Genomic DNA, 13,146 nt, shown 5'->3' with positions numbered 1-13,146 from the left:
GAAACCCACGATTCAACTTTGAAAACCAACGAAATTAACTGCTTTAACGGCTGTAATGACAGATATTTTACGCTACTGTTGCATTCCACCAGCTGTCAAATTCCTTAAAACAATTCTTCGGGGTTCGAAGTTATTTTAGTTGTCCTTGGTGCTTATACAAGCACAAGTAGGGGGGGGGGGGGCAGGTACAGCTCTTAACCTCGGCACTAGATGGGAGGTGAGTGGCCAGCTTCACGCCCCCGACCGTTTTACCCCCGAGGCCAGAAACCCGGTACCAACTGGATAGTAGGATGAGTGGAGACCAGAGCCAGTCTGGACGTTGTGGCGAAGACAAACGTCCTGCACCAATGGTAATCAAACTCCGGTCGTCCAACTCACAGCTTCGTCACTGTACTGACAGAGTTCCTCTAAAACGAAACCAACGCCGCCTGGAGTGTTTGACTAATTCGTCAACAGAATATGTCGTGGCCGATCTCAGCCCGAAAGATAATTCGATGAGGATATTTCCAGTAACGTGTGCTGTTTCAATCAGTGGATTATAACCATTTAATTAATTAGTTCATTCAGGTTACACAGGAAAATATCCAAAACTGAGAATAATTCCACCTGATTGTTTCTGAAACTTTTACGGTGACGGCGCTTGAGAATCGATGCTTTAAGATTCAGACAATAATAAGATTATTTCCTACAGCACACAGCCCAACTCTACTAGCTGCCTTCCCCAAACCATGACCTCCGTAACAGAAAAGGACGAACAACCTTCTGAGTCACGGACTGGGTTTTCCCCAGTAAACGCACAAATCAACATGGCATGTCTCCTGGAGATTAACATGCCTCAGACTGTGCGACGCAACACCTGTATGGCTCGCAATCTGAGGTTAAGCAAGCCAGTGGGTGTAGAACAGTGGTACTCAACCTTTTTTGTTCGCGTACCCCCAGATATAATTTCTCTTCAACTTTGTACCCCCAAAGTTGTTGGTGTATAATTGAAGTTATACATAGTATATAATCTACATCTAAAATAAATTAAATAAATTACATTACTGATTATTCAGTGTTTATCATAATTTTTTTAAATTTCACGTACCCCCTAAGATGTCTTCGCGTACCCCCGGGGGTACGCGTAACCCAGGTTGAATACCACTGGTGTAGAACATCAAATAACTGAATCGTAAGACATCGAAAATAAAACGGTAGTGGCCAATTTTCCAACAATCCATTTATTAAACGGGACAGGTTGATCTTGCTTTGTATTTGGCAGGAACCATTCCGGTTCGAATCTCGGCCGGTATCATCTTCGGGTATCTCGAGGTTTTATTCAGTCTCCCCGAACATATTCAACGACAGTACCATAACTATATTCTGTCTTCCTTCGTCTACTGCAGGCGTTCTAAACCCGCAACCCGCATATGTTTTGTGCTGTCCATTTAAGTTATTTAAAATATTACGTAACCAAACATGATGAAAAATAGTTTATGTCAGTATTTAACAGAATGTATCGCTGTGAGCAACTGTGCAGCTTGTAATAATGCAGGCGACAGTAGAAGCTACACGCCACGCAGGCGCTTGTGGGGAGTGGAGGTATAGCTCCTACTCATTCTCGACCTCGGCACTAGATGGGAGTGAGTGATCAGCGTAAAGCTCCGGCCGCGCTTTACCCCCGTGGAAGGATCCCGGCACCCATTGGAGAGGAGGCTGGGTGGGCCCCACAGCCAGTCTGGACGCAGAGGCTAGAAGAAAATCCTCTGCCCCTACCTGGCATCGAACCCCAGTCATCCAGCCCGAGGCCAGTCACTATTTTCGGATTGTTGATGAACGTGTAGTGCGGTCGACAGTCGGCACATTTCCTGACAAACAGAATGCATCGTCTTGTGTTCATCTGTTTCTCCTTTTTAAAATCGTTTTCTTTAGAAGCTGACTCCTGAAACTTTTAACTGATAGGCAAGCTGATTATTTATTATTCAAAAAGAGGTTTCCTGTTGCAGATAAATGAAAGCGTATGCGTTAATGTATACTGTTACGTGATTTGCAGCCACGTTATGATTAAATATTTTAATATAAACTCCACTGTAGCATTGTGGATACTTATGTAAAGCAATTATTTTCGGAAGTTAGCTGAATGAAAGGCTAAAGGTTTGTCTAGGGTGTCAAACTTCCGTCGGCTTCGATTGTACCCTATACATCGTCTGCAGTTGAAAGTATCGTCAATAAACTCCTTAAAGCCGAGTGGTAACTATAAGGCCACGTACCACCTGCTTTAACAATCGATAACTGCATTTTGTATTACGAGTTTCATATGATTCTCAGTGAAAACAAAAACAACTATTTCCTTCAACAGCATTAATCAGCTGATCTTGGTAATGGAGAAATGTGTTTTATTTGCAGTGCAGACTGAATTTTGAAACATTACTTAGAACGAGCAACAAAACATTTAAAATTGCCCCTGTTCCAAGTAGGATGTAAATATGAGGCGTCCACGTAATCTCCAAGCATTAAATACTTCGACAACAGACATATACGAGCTTCACGCTCTGGCCGGCTTAGACCGCGTTTGAAGCCCCGATTTTCAGGAGGCTTTTTGGTCACAGAGACGATATGGATGCTGTGGTAGTGAAAAGAAACAGCCTGACCTAACGGGAGCTCATATAATTTCAGCAGAAACTCGAACCGCGAAAGTCTGGAACACGCAGCAGGAGTGACTACAACTATCCCCGCACTTGAATGTCCAGCCCTAAATGCAGAACAAATCGCTGCTACATTTCCATTGATAAAGCTGTTAAGAGATGCAAACAGCAGTCACTTGGCAAGAAGACCCAGCGTTCAACTAGGTTATCATTCTGTTACAGTCATGAGCTCGGATGAAGATGGAGTGAGGGGGCCTCGACGAATTGAAATAAGTGACATGTGCAATCAGGGCTACCAACTGCGACGCACAGATTCGGTAATAACATGTCGCATGTGATGAGTTAACGAGACAGACGAAATGGCGCTCACATCACTCTCTCTCTCTCTCGCTCTGCGTTAGTAATGTTGGCCGTTCAGCTGATCCCACCCACCAGAGGAGCAGGTGATAACCATATTTTAATTAAAGTTGTCTTTACACCTGCGGACGCTATGACGGCGTATATGGGGAAGGTAAGAATACCTCGACGCATAATTTCTGCGCTGGGTCACGCTTCAGACGATTTTCCCCTGGGAAAGCCATGAAGGTCCAAGGTCAGTCTTGACAACGTGGCGAAGAGAAAAGTCCTGCTTCTGTGAATCAAAACCAGGTCATCTAACCCACAGCCAGTGGATTTATTGGATGAGGTATCTTGGCTCATTGTAGCAGGTCTACTGAAGCACAGGTAATTTTAATTATGCTTTATCAGCTGCTGATATTATGCATGGTGGAAATGGGTGCCGAGCGATAAAATGACTGACTCATATTCGGGAGGTGGACTTTCTATCCTTATGGAGATTTTTCTCTTTTTTCTCAAATTCCGAGAGCATAATTAAAAACAGGCCATAACTGGTTCCTCGACATCATTTGTACTTATTCACTGGATGCTCCATCATCAGCTGATACAGCAACGAAAACAAATGAATGAACATTCTAATGGATTATGAGATAAATTACGTACGGGTTGCAACGAAGCTGCCATGTCCTATTTTAGCGCACAATCCTTCCATTCAATGGAAGAAATGAGTTACCACTTTTCTAATGACAATGTTTTTTTAAAAAAAAAATTCTGCTGATTTTGTAAATCATACGAAAGTAATCAGTGATACAACGCATACAGAGAAGAACGATAATTTCAAAGCCGATATTTGAACTGAGAACAAAAATAAGTAGTCCCGCGTTACCTCTTGAACTAACCTACATGCTATAGTCGGCGCAGTAGTTTTTGGCCGGTGGAGAAGCCAGCGGAGCTGGCGGACGGGCCTAGTCTGTGTCCCTGAGGTGGCACGGTCAGTGTATTTCTTTTGTTTGGGCGTTCAGTCCGATAAGCTCCTCGGTGCAGTCAGCATTGTACTATCGCACAAATGACTCGCTCCTAGCCTTCCCCTTGAAAATTCCACCGGCCAAAAACTATTGTGCCGACTATACAGACCGTTCAACGAGAAATTATGTTAACCTTGACAATCTTCTTATCAGAACAGGATAAAACTATGAGTCATCTCTCTCGCAAATGCCGCTGCCATATCACTGCAATACCTCAGTGTTAGGCTCAGATTCCCCATAATCGCTATGACACTAGAATCTTCATTCAATCACACTTCTAACCTAATCTCCATTATGGTATGAAGTTCGCTTGTCCGTCTGTAGTTCTGGTAGAACGGGAGTTTTAATGAAACTTCGTATGATGACACAAAAAGCCAATTTCACTTCTGTACACTTTAAATTTCCTTTCGTCAATAATATTAAAATGATGGCCACGCACATTTCGGAGACAAGCAGTAATAGCGACAATTCATCTACGTTACTGATATAACACTAGCTATGTTATGTGTCTGAACGAAACCTGAAGCAAAATTCGTACCAGTAAGTGGAAACTGGTCTGAATTATTTCTTATTCACAACGGTTCGCTATAACAGGATGATTTTCTCATCATTACTTTTAACTCTGCTTAGAATACGCTATTCGAAAATTCCAAGCCCATAAGGAGGAAATGGACCTGAATGTAACAAAACATCTGCTATTCTAGGGTGATAATAAGTACCTTAAGAGCTACAGCAACCCCTATAATAATTACAATGAGCAAAGGAAGTGTATCATATTTACAGCAAATTACTTTTTCTTAATTGTCTTTGAGTGAAAAAACTGATGTAAAAAATCATGGCCGCCCTCTTTCGGACTTACAAATAGTTCAAACATCGTTGAGCACGTATGGATTTTCTCCTAATGTAAATTTACTTTTCATTTAATTATATTGTCATGTGTTGAAAAACTATTCTGATTTTTCCCCCTTGCGCAGCACTACCACTGCTCAGACTCACGAGCCGCCACTGCCCTAAAATAACAATAAAGAAACCCTGTCAGAAGCCAGTAAATGTGGTGACCTATAATAAGGACCAGATTACTTGCGAGTTCTTAGCGCGGGGGTGAAGGGCAAGGTGACGAGCACTGCGCGCGCACCTCCACGCTTTTTCTACCCGTTCTACCCGACCGTTCAGTGCACCGACCAGGCCGTGCCGAGTGCAACTATCCACAGCACTAGTGAGCTCAGCTATCAAGTAATCTGGTCCCTACTGTAGAAATAAACGTAGAAAAATGTGCTCATGTTTCGTCAACAAAGCTGTAAACAAGAACAATTAATACATCGTTTGAAAATTTGGTAAGCTCACGTACTTTGACACGTAAGCAACAAATATAAATTACATTCATGACGAAATCAGCCCTATTCATAGCAATATTTTCATTTGTAAACCTACGTATGTTATAACACTTTCATAGTATTCATATTGCTTAAATACTACAAACAACTAACTTCAAGAAGGCCGTCTTCTAGAATGTGCAATGTGATCTAATATTGACCGACATATCAGACACTAGGACAAAGATGGAGGCAGTAAACTCCTTTGAAACGTCGGTCAATATAGACCACATGGCTTAACATCCCAGAAGACAGCCCATCTTGATTCTCGTCGCCGTGGGAACATCAAGTCTCCACTGATTAGTTTTCTTAGATATAGTGAACAGATTTCCTTTATAAAACTCAAGTGCCAAACAAATTCAAACAAAGGCCCTGCGTTTTCTTAGAGAATACTCGCGTTTAACATGGAAAGGGTCAGGAACAGATTAAATTCTGTTCATACATTCTCATTCACATCCATCTACCATGCAGCAGCAATTTAGGTTTAATAATCCTTTGTTACGAAACACAAAGCAGTTCATGATTTCCGTAATTCAGTCACTTTCTCCTGTCGTTACGTGGTGGTAAGAGCACAGAGTTGTACTTTATCTACATTACAGCCAGGCCCTTGATATAAGCTTCGGTCTATAAAGCAGGGGTTCTCAACCTTTTCCAAATCTGAGGCCACTTTCACCCACGTGTAAATCGACTCGCGGGCCACAAGGTTATAAATGTGTATAATTTAATGAAACTTCATGGAAATTTATTTAAAAAATCACCAGTTACTTGCAAATCCACAACTCAATTTCGAGAAAATGAAAAAAATGCTAACAAACACTATTTACTTCAAGCTAAATTAATTTTCCCACAAGTACTTAATTTTCTATTACAGCTATAATTCACTTGATTTCTAAGAACCTGAAAATTAAAATATACAAAACAATAATGTTGCCTGTTGTTTTGTATGGGTGCGAAACATGGTCTCTCACTCAGAGGGAGGAATACAGATTGCAGGTGTTTGAGAAAACTGCATAATGACGAGCTTATAAATCTGTACTCCTCCCCCAGTATTGTCAGGGTGATTAAGTCGAGAAGAATGAGATGGGCGGGGCATGTAGCGCGCATGGATCGGACAAGAGGTGTGCACCGGGTATTGGTTGGGAAGCCTGAGGGGAAGAGACCACTGGCGAGACCTAGACGTAGATGGGAGGATAATGTCAGGCGGGATGTATGGGAGATAGGAGTTGAAGGAGACTGGATTTAGCTGGCCCAGGACAGGGTCCGGTGGAGGGCTTAGGTTAATTCGGTGATGAACCTTCGGGTTCCGTAAGCCATCTACGAGGCGCGTCCTCAAAGTAAGTTTCCCACTCGTCCCACAGCTAGCAAACCTTATATTGCGCGAAGCGACTGTGCGTACGTGATAGAGCAATGACGTAGCATGGCGCATGCACTAACGGCACCTCCCGCGTTCTCACAGTAGCATCGTTGCAGCTGTTGAAGATGGAGGTTCTTATTCCAGCTCCCGCCGACTGTGAAGTGCGGTCAGTGATAACGCTAGGCCGCACACGGCTCGACGGACAGCAAGTCTCCTGCAGGAGTTCAGCTGGGAGGTGTTTAATCATTCACCCTACAGCCCGGACCTCGCTCCCAGTGATTTCCATCTTTTCCTACACCTCAAGAAATTCCTGTCCGGTCAGCGTCAGCGTTTTGAGAATGACAGAGAGGCGGAGATGGTTGTCACACAGTGGTTCCAATCCCAGGTGGCAGACTTCTACGACACAGGTATTCAAAAGTTGGTCCCACGGTATGACCAATGTCTCAATTCCGGTGGCGAATATGTTGAAAAATAGCTGGACACTTGCTGTATCTGTTGCAATAAATATTTCCATGAAATTGTGTTTTGTTTCTGTAAACGGCCCCAGGGAAACTTACTTTGAGGACGCGCCTCGTACTTAGTTAGTTAGCTATAATTCACTAACATCTTTTGCATCAACAGTTACATGTTAAAATTATTTTCGGACTCTTGTTCGTTTATAAGCAGGCTACCAACGCAATATTGAAGGAACGTTGCATGACTAATGTGGATACGTGGCAAGGCAACACGTGTCCTGGACTCATATCTTTTATCCCGACAAACAGGCGATACACAAGTCTTCCCATGCGTAGCAAATGCTTGGACTGATATGATTCATGTGGGAAACGATTCACTTCCCGCTGGTGACTGTAGTAACAGCTTACTACTCATCTGAAAGTGACTGTGGTTTTGCGAATGACCAAAGTAATTATTCCAGAAGATCAAACAGAAGGTCGATATTTATATCCTTACGCGGACAGGGGATGCACAGTTGGGGGTTCACATTCCTCGGTCCCTAAACTGAATTTCATTCCAATCCATATCAATAGCCTACCGTAATTATATCTTACTGTACGTTCAATTTGAACGTTGTAAAACTATAAAAACATTGGTTTATAAACAATATAACGAACTCCATGTGGTACGGCCCTTCTTGAGAAGCTAGCAGTGGTTCAGTTCGTCATGAAATTCCTTTCGTTTTATGAAGCCTGGAGGTTCATTACCGTGTCTTTCTCCCGCCAATGGCACTTATGCCGATCCAGATGAATTAATCCACATCGTCAAACACTATTCTCCGATATTCATTTTAACATTATACATCCATGTAAACTTTATTCTTCCAATAAGAATCTTCTGTCCGGGGTTTTCCGAATGCAATCTTTTCCTCATCCCACATCCATGCTACATGATACGCCAATCTAATTTTCGCTTATATGATCGCTACAAAATATTTGGCAAATAGCACGAATTAAAGAATATGGCCCCATATTATACTTATTTTATCTGTGTCCTCTTAGGACGAGAGACAAAGTTCCACGCCCATACAAAAGAACACGCAAAATTCTAGTTTTGTACATTTTAATCTTGAGGTTTCTATGACGATTCATAACCTCTTCCCATTCCATCCGACCCTGTGTAACCTGCGTGCGGCGACGTGCGAAATATAGCTTCCGTCATGCAAGGCACGGGTTATTGGAAACCTTTCCTGACGCAGTTGAAAACCGGAAACGTGTAGATGCGTTTTAATATTGTAACGCTGACTTGGCGCTGACTAGGTTGTGAACTTGGAACAGCCGGAAGTATTCTTTCTTCGGTCTTGCGTAAATCTGGACGGATTACGATCAACATTTCTTGTAGGCTAACTGCAGACCGCATCATTTCTTCGAGATACACCAGAAGTCATCAATGAAAGATGGACTGACAGAAGCAGCTTCACGCTCCGGGCACTTTATCTCAGTCGAAAGAGGAGAATGAATAGGCTTCTGGACAAGGTGGCAAATAGAAAATCCCCGCCAGTGACAGAACTGAACCTCGATTGCTGGTTACGAAGTAGGCCATGAAACGGCAATTGAATGCCCATACGTGACACTAGTTTTATTTACACTTACATTTCTGGTATTGTTGTGTACGTTTCGTTATTTATGTTGGTTTCGGCATATTTCGTAACTTCTAGAACACTCAGCTAAACTATAACTTAAATATACACAGGGTCACCACGAAAGGACAGACTATGTCTTAAAAACTTTTATGTAAACAATCATATCACAGAAGTAAAACCATAGCGGGTTGCATGAAGGTTAGGAGTTGTGGTGAATGTGTTCGATATCTTCACCACTTAAATTTACGTTATTTCAGAACGTGCTCAATGTATCCACCACAAAACCTTAGAGCATACGCAAAACGGAATTTTGTACTGTAAGAATCAAAACAACGGTACCAATATTTTCTGTTTGTTTCACGTATCATATGTGCGACACTTGGAGGAAAATTCTTGAAGACGTGATCCTTAAGACACCCCGCCCCCCAAATAATCATAGGGATTCATGTCAGAATAGTATAATGGCCAAGTCGACCTGGCTAGCGGTTAGAAATAATTTAATAATGTAAATGATTGTTTAAAATATTCAGAACAGTGTTTGTGATGTGAGGCCGTCCTCAATATTGTAAAACCATTTCACTGAGATAGCAACCAATTCCTTTCAGAAATTCCCCATAATATTTCTAACCCGTATTCTCCTCTGGAAGAAGTCAGAACTGAAGCCCTCAAAATGGAGGCAGAATGTTCCTCCGAAACTATGGTATCTACATCCAAGTCTAAACGTCGTTACAACCAATGACACCGACACTGACATTCACACCGCAGAGAGAACTTTGAATCATTTGTATGATCTTGTTGATTTCTTTTGATGATTACAAAGATCGTTAACGTTAAGATTAAGTACGGAATGTGAACTGGGAAGAATAACAGAAAAATGGACCATGGCCTATCTAAAAATGTCATCCCATCCCCCACCTAAAGTTACCGATAAGAAACGGAGACCTGGCGACGATAGGCCCTACACCTTCAAACAAATTGTCCGTAACTTGGCGGATGATTTGAAGGGGGTGAATTTCTTTATTTATAACACATACAAAAACGTTTGAACACAAGATTCAAGTTTATTTTTCACACGTGGTACATACATAAGTATTTCGCTAATTTGTTTAATCAAATAGGTATGGCCTTCTGAGTTACAGCACCGTGTAGTGTGGTAGAAGTTCACCAACGTCCTAGATGTCCTGACTTCACCATCATGGCGATTTTTATAATCGTCTGCTATGTTTAGTCACGATCGATTTGAAATTTAAAGTTCCGTATCTAGACTGCTAGCCTGAATATAGCAGTCACCTTATGGAGTGCAGACGAACTTGAAATAACCAGACAGACTGACTCACGGTCTCTATGGCAACTGCAGCGTGGGATTCCCTGTCGCACGAGGCGGTCTATCATGTTCAAGCGCAAATTGAATTAGCCTTTAATTTCACACAGATACCGAGTGTTCCAGATATTCCCGAATTCAATTTCTAAAACAAAACATTTCAAATCACCGAATAAATAATTAAAGGAGCGCCTTATCACCGTATAACTGATATATACAGAACGTGGATTCTGGTCAACTGCGTTTTAATATAATGATTATTATTCAGGTTATATCGGGACTATGCATGTGTCAACTGCTGAGGTCAGACAAACACAACGTAGAAATAAATTGTAAAACATTTTTTGTGTGACTTCGTAGTTTTCGTTAGTGAAGAACTTTGGGAAGGGGGGGGGGGAGATATTCATAACAAAACTGTCAGAAAACATTTACCCGTCCAGAATCTGAAGTAGGTACTTCCCGAATACGAGCTAGAAGCATTATCACTATGACACACCGCTCAGACGTCTGATTCTGTTACACGACACAATTTTACAATTCTGATGCACCTTAACTATAAAATTAACGTGAAAGCCGGCAACAATTTCTTTAAGTATTCAACATGTTTGCCAGGCAGTGCACTCTCTGCAGAAATGATACACAGTGTCCATAAATGAGTAGGCGGCTCAAGTCAATGTAATATCAAGTCCACACTTGCGAATGCAAAGGTCAGTTGCATGTTTCAATACAAATTTCGAACATATCAGGTATGGAGGTTCGAAGCTTGCACTTCTGGTTTTTCCTCTTTTTCGCGGTCGATTTAATCCAAATTATCACTGTGTCTTTCAAACTGTACACAGTTTAAAACATAATGGCGACGCGTGGCGACTTTGGCCTCGAGCAACCAAACAATGATGTTTTTATTTGTCAATCAAGAACAGAAAAGTCAAGAACATGTAGAGACCTTGGTCTCATAATCACAAACATGATCGATCGGGATGATATCAGAAACACGAACAATGTCACACTTGACATTGCGTGATTTTACACTGTGAACAACGCGAAAAGCTTGGAAGTCAGTGGAACAGTACACGGTACTCTGGAACGTGACGGAAGATCAGACCACCATTAGTGACGTAAACGAATAAAACAAAACACTTCTATAACTATAAGTGTCACGTGACAAAGGTGTGTTCACGATCGCAAGTGCGAATCAATAGACCGAAACAGTGCATCAGCATGTAAACTAACATATTATAATAACGAAATCGCAAAGGACCTATACATTTTCCGTTTCAGATAAGTTTCCATTCAACATAAACATATTATACGCTCCCCGCTTTACGCGGTATCGATGCATTCGAAAAATCGTAGCAACGCAACCCCCGCGTATAACGAGAGTCACTTGTACTTGAAAGACGAAAGTCGGCTAAAATAGAGATTATCTTTTTAGCTGGTATACGACAACTCTCGGTTTACGAACATTCGCTATAACGAACGTAACAATTCATTCAAAATTTCTTAAAGTCGCCAATAGATAGAGTTTCTTACAAAACCAAATGCCAAACGTATAGTGAACATAATTGTAAGATTTAAATAAATAAACTTTTAAAAATGTATTTATTACAATAATTACACTGGTCAACAATGTTTCGGCAACATAGATGAAAATATGTGTTTCATATTGTATTTTTTGCGCAAAATTCAAATATGGCCTTGGAAATTTTCCATCACGTACCGTTTTTGTGTAATTTTGTCTTAACGTCTACCAAATGAGTGAATTTCTTGATTCAATAGGGATATTTTTTGTAGGTTGGCTACACTGGCAGTCTCCCATAACCTCACTTTAAGTGTGAGTTTTGAAGTTTAAGCACATGCTATTGTAATGACATTAATGGCCTTATGAAAGGAATAGGAGTCATTTATGATCCAAAAGAATGGCGACTATTTATAGATTCGTCAAAGTTCAGCTTGAAGGCTGTGCTGTTACACAATGGAAATGAAAAAGTTTCAGTTCCATTAGCACATTCTGTAGGCCTAAAAGAATCCTATGAAATTGTTGAAAGAATCATCAAAAGTGTGAAGTACGAGGAACACAAGTAGCAGCTACGCGGTGATTTTAAAGTTGTAACTCGGTCTCCAAGCGGAATTCACTAAATACTGCTGTTTCCTCTGAATGTGGGACAATAGAGCGAGAGAGAGGCACTATGAAACGAAAGACTGGCCGGGAAGAAATTAATTAATTCCGGGAAAAATAATATCAAGTTCAAGCCTTTGGTTGACCCACAAAATGTTCTCTCACCACCACTTCGTATTAAACTAGGACTTATCAAAAATTTTGTTAAAGGAATGGACAAGGAAGGAGAAGGATTCAAATATCTGAGGGTAATGTTTCCCAATCTTAGTGATGCCAAGTTGAAAGAAGGAATTTTTTCGGGCCTCAGATCAGAAAACTGTTGGACGATGGAAATTTTGAAGCCAGACTTAATGCTAAAGAACTCGCAGCGTGGAAATCTTTTGTATCTGTGGTGAAAGGATTCCTCGGAAAGAGAAAGGAAGAAAACTACCAGCAGCTTTGTAAATAACCCATAAAAATGACATTAGTAGTAGGCTAAACTTTGTACTACATACGCAAACGAGAAAAAGTAAAAGTTGTCGCATCAATAAACTCTTACGTGTTAGGTGTTTTTCAAGGTCACATTTGAAATCAGCGCCCCAAAATTTGTAAATAACACTGAAAATTGTCCATGTTATCGGGAAAAGTGAAAAATTGTTGCCTTGTGTTATCAGAAAATTATTATATGATAATTAGTACGTTGTTTTAATGCTTTAAAATGGCTGCTAACGTATACGATACGTATCATAAAAGCTCAGGAATGCAAGATACACATAACGAACAAAAACTTATAACGAACAACGTCTTGGAACGGAACTCGTTCGTAAACCGAGAGTTTCCTGTATAAGTGTGTTCTATCAAGCGTTGCTGTGGAGTCCAACAGTATCGTGAAGATAACGATACTAACACTGCCAACTTCACAGCGAATCTATCTCTTCCAC

The 13,146-nt window shown here is 41.1% G+C and overlaps 1 protein-coding gene across 4 annotated transcripts in view; it reads right to left on the bottom strand.

The window, feature by feature from the left end:
- Rgl (Ral guanine nucleotide dissociation stimulator-like) overlaps positions 1–13,146 on the bottom strand; it is an 81,417-nt gene that overhangs the window by 29,486 nt on the left and 38,785 nt on the right. The window lies entirely within an intron of this gene.

The sequence above is a fragment of the Zootermopsis nevadensis genome, unplaced genomic scaffold, assembly GCF_977971745.1.
Source record: "Zootermopsis nevadensis isolate Lab colony 2312 unplaced genomic scaffold, Znev_1.0 Znev_ptg000022l, whole genome shotgun sequence".
NCBI lineage: Eukaryota > Metazoa > Arthropoda > Insecta > Blattodea > Termopsidae > Zootermopsis > Zootermopsis nevadensis.
The sequence above is the reverse complement of the archived record's forward strand: the minus strand, read 5'-3'. Positions and strand labels throughout refer to the sequence as shown.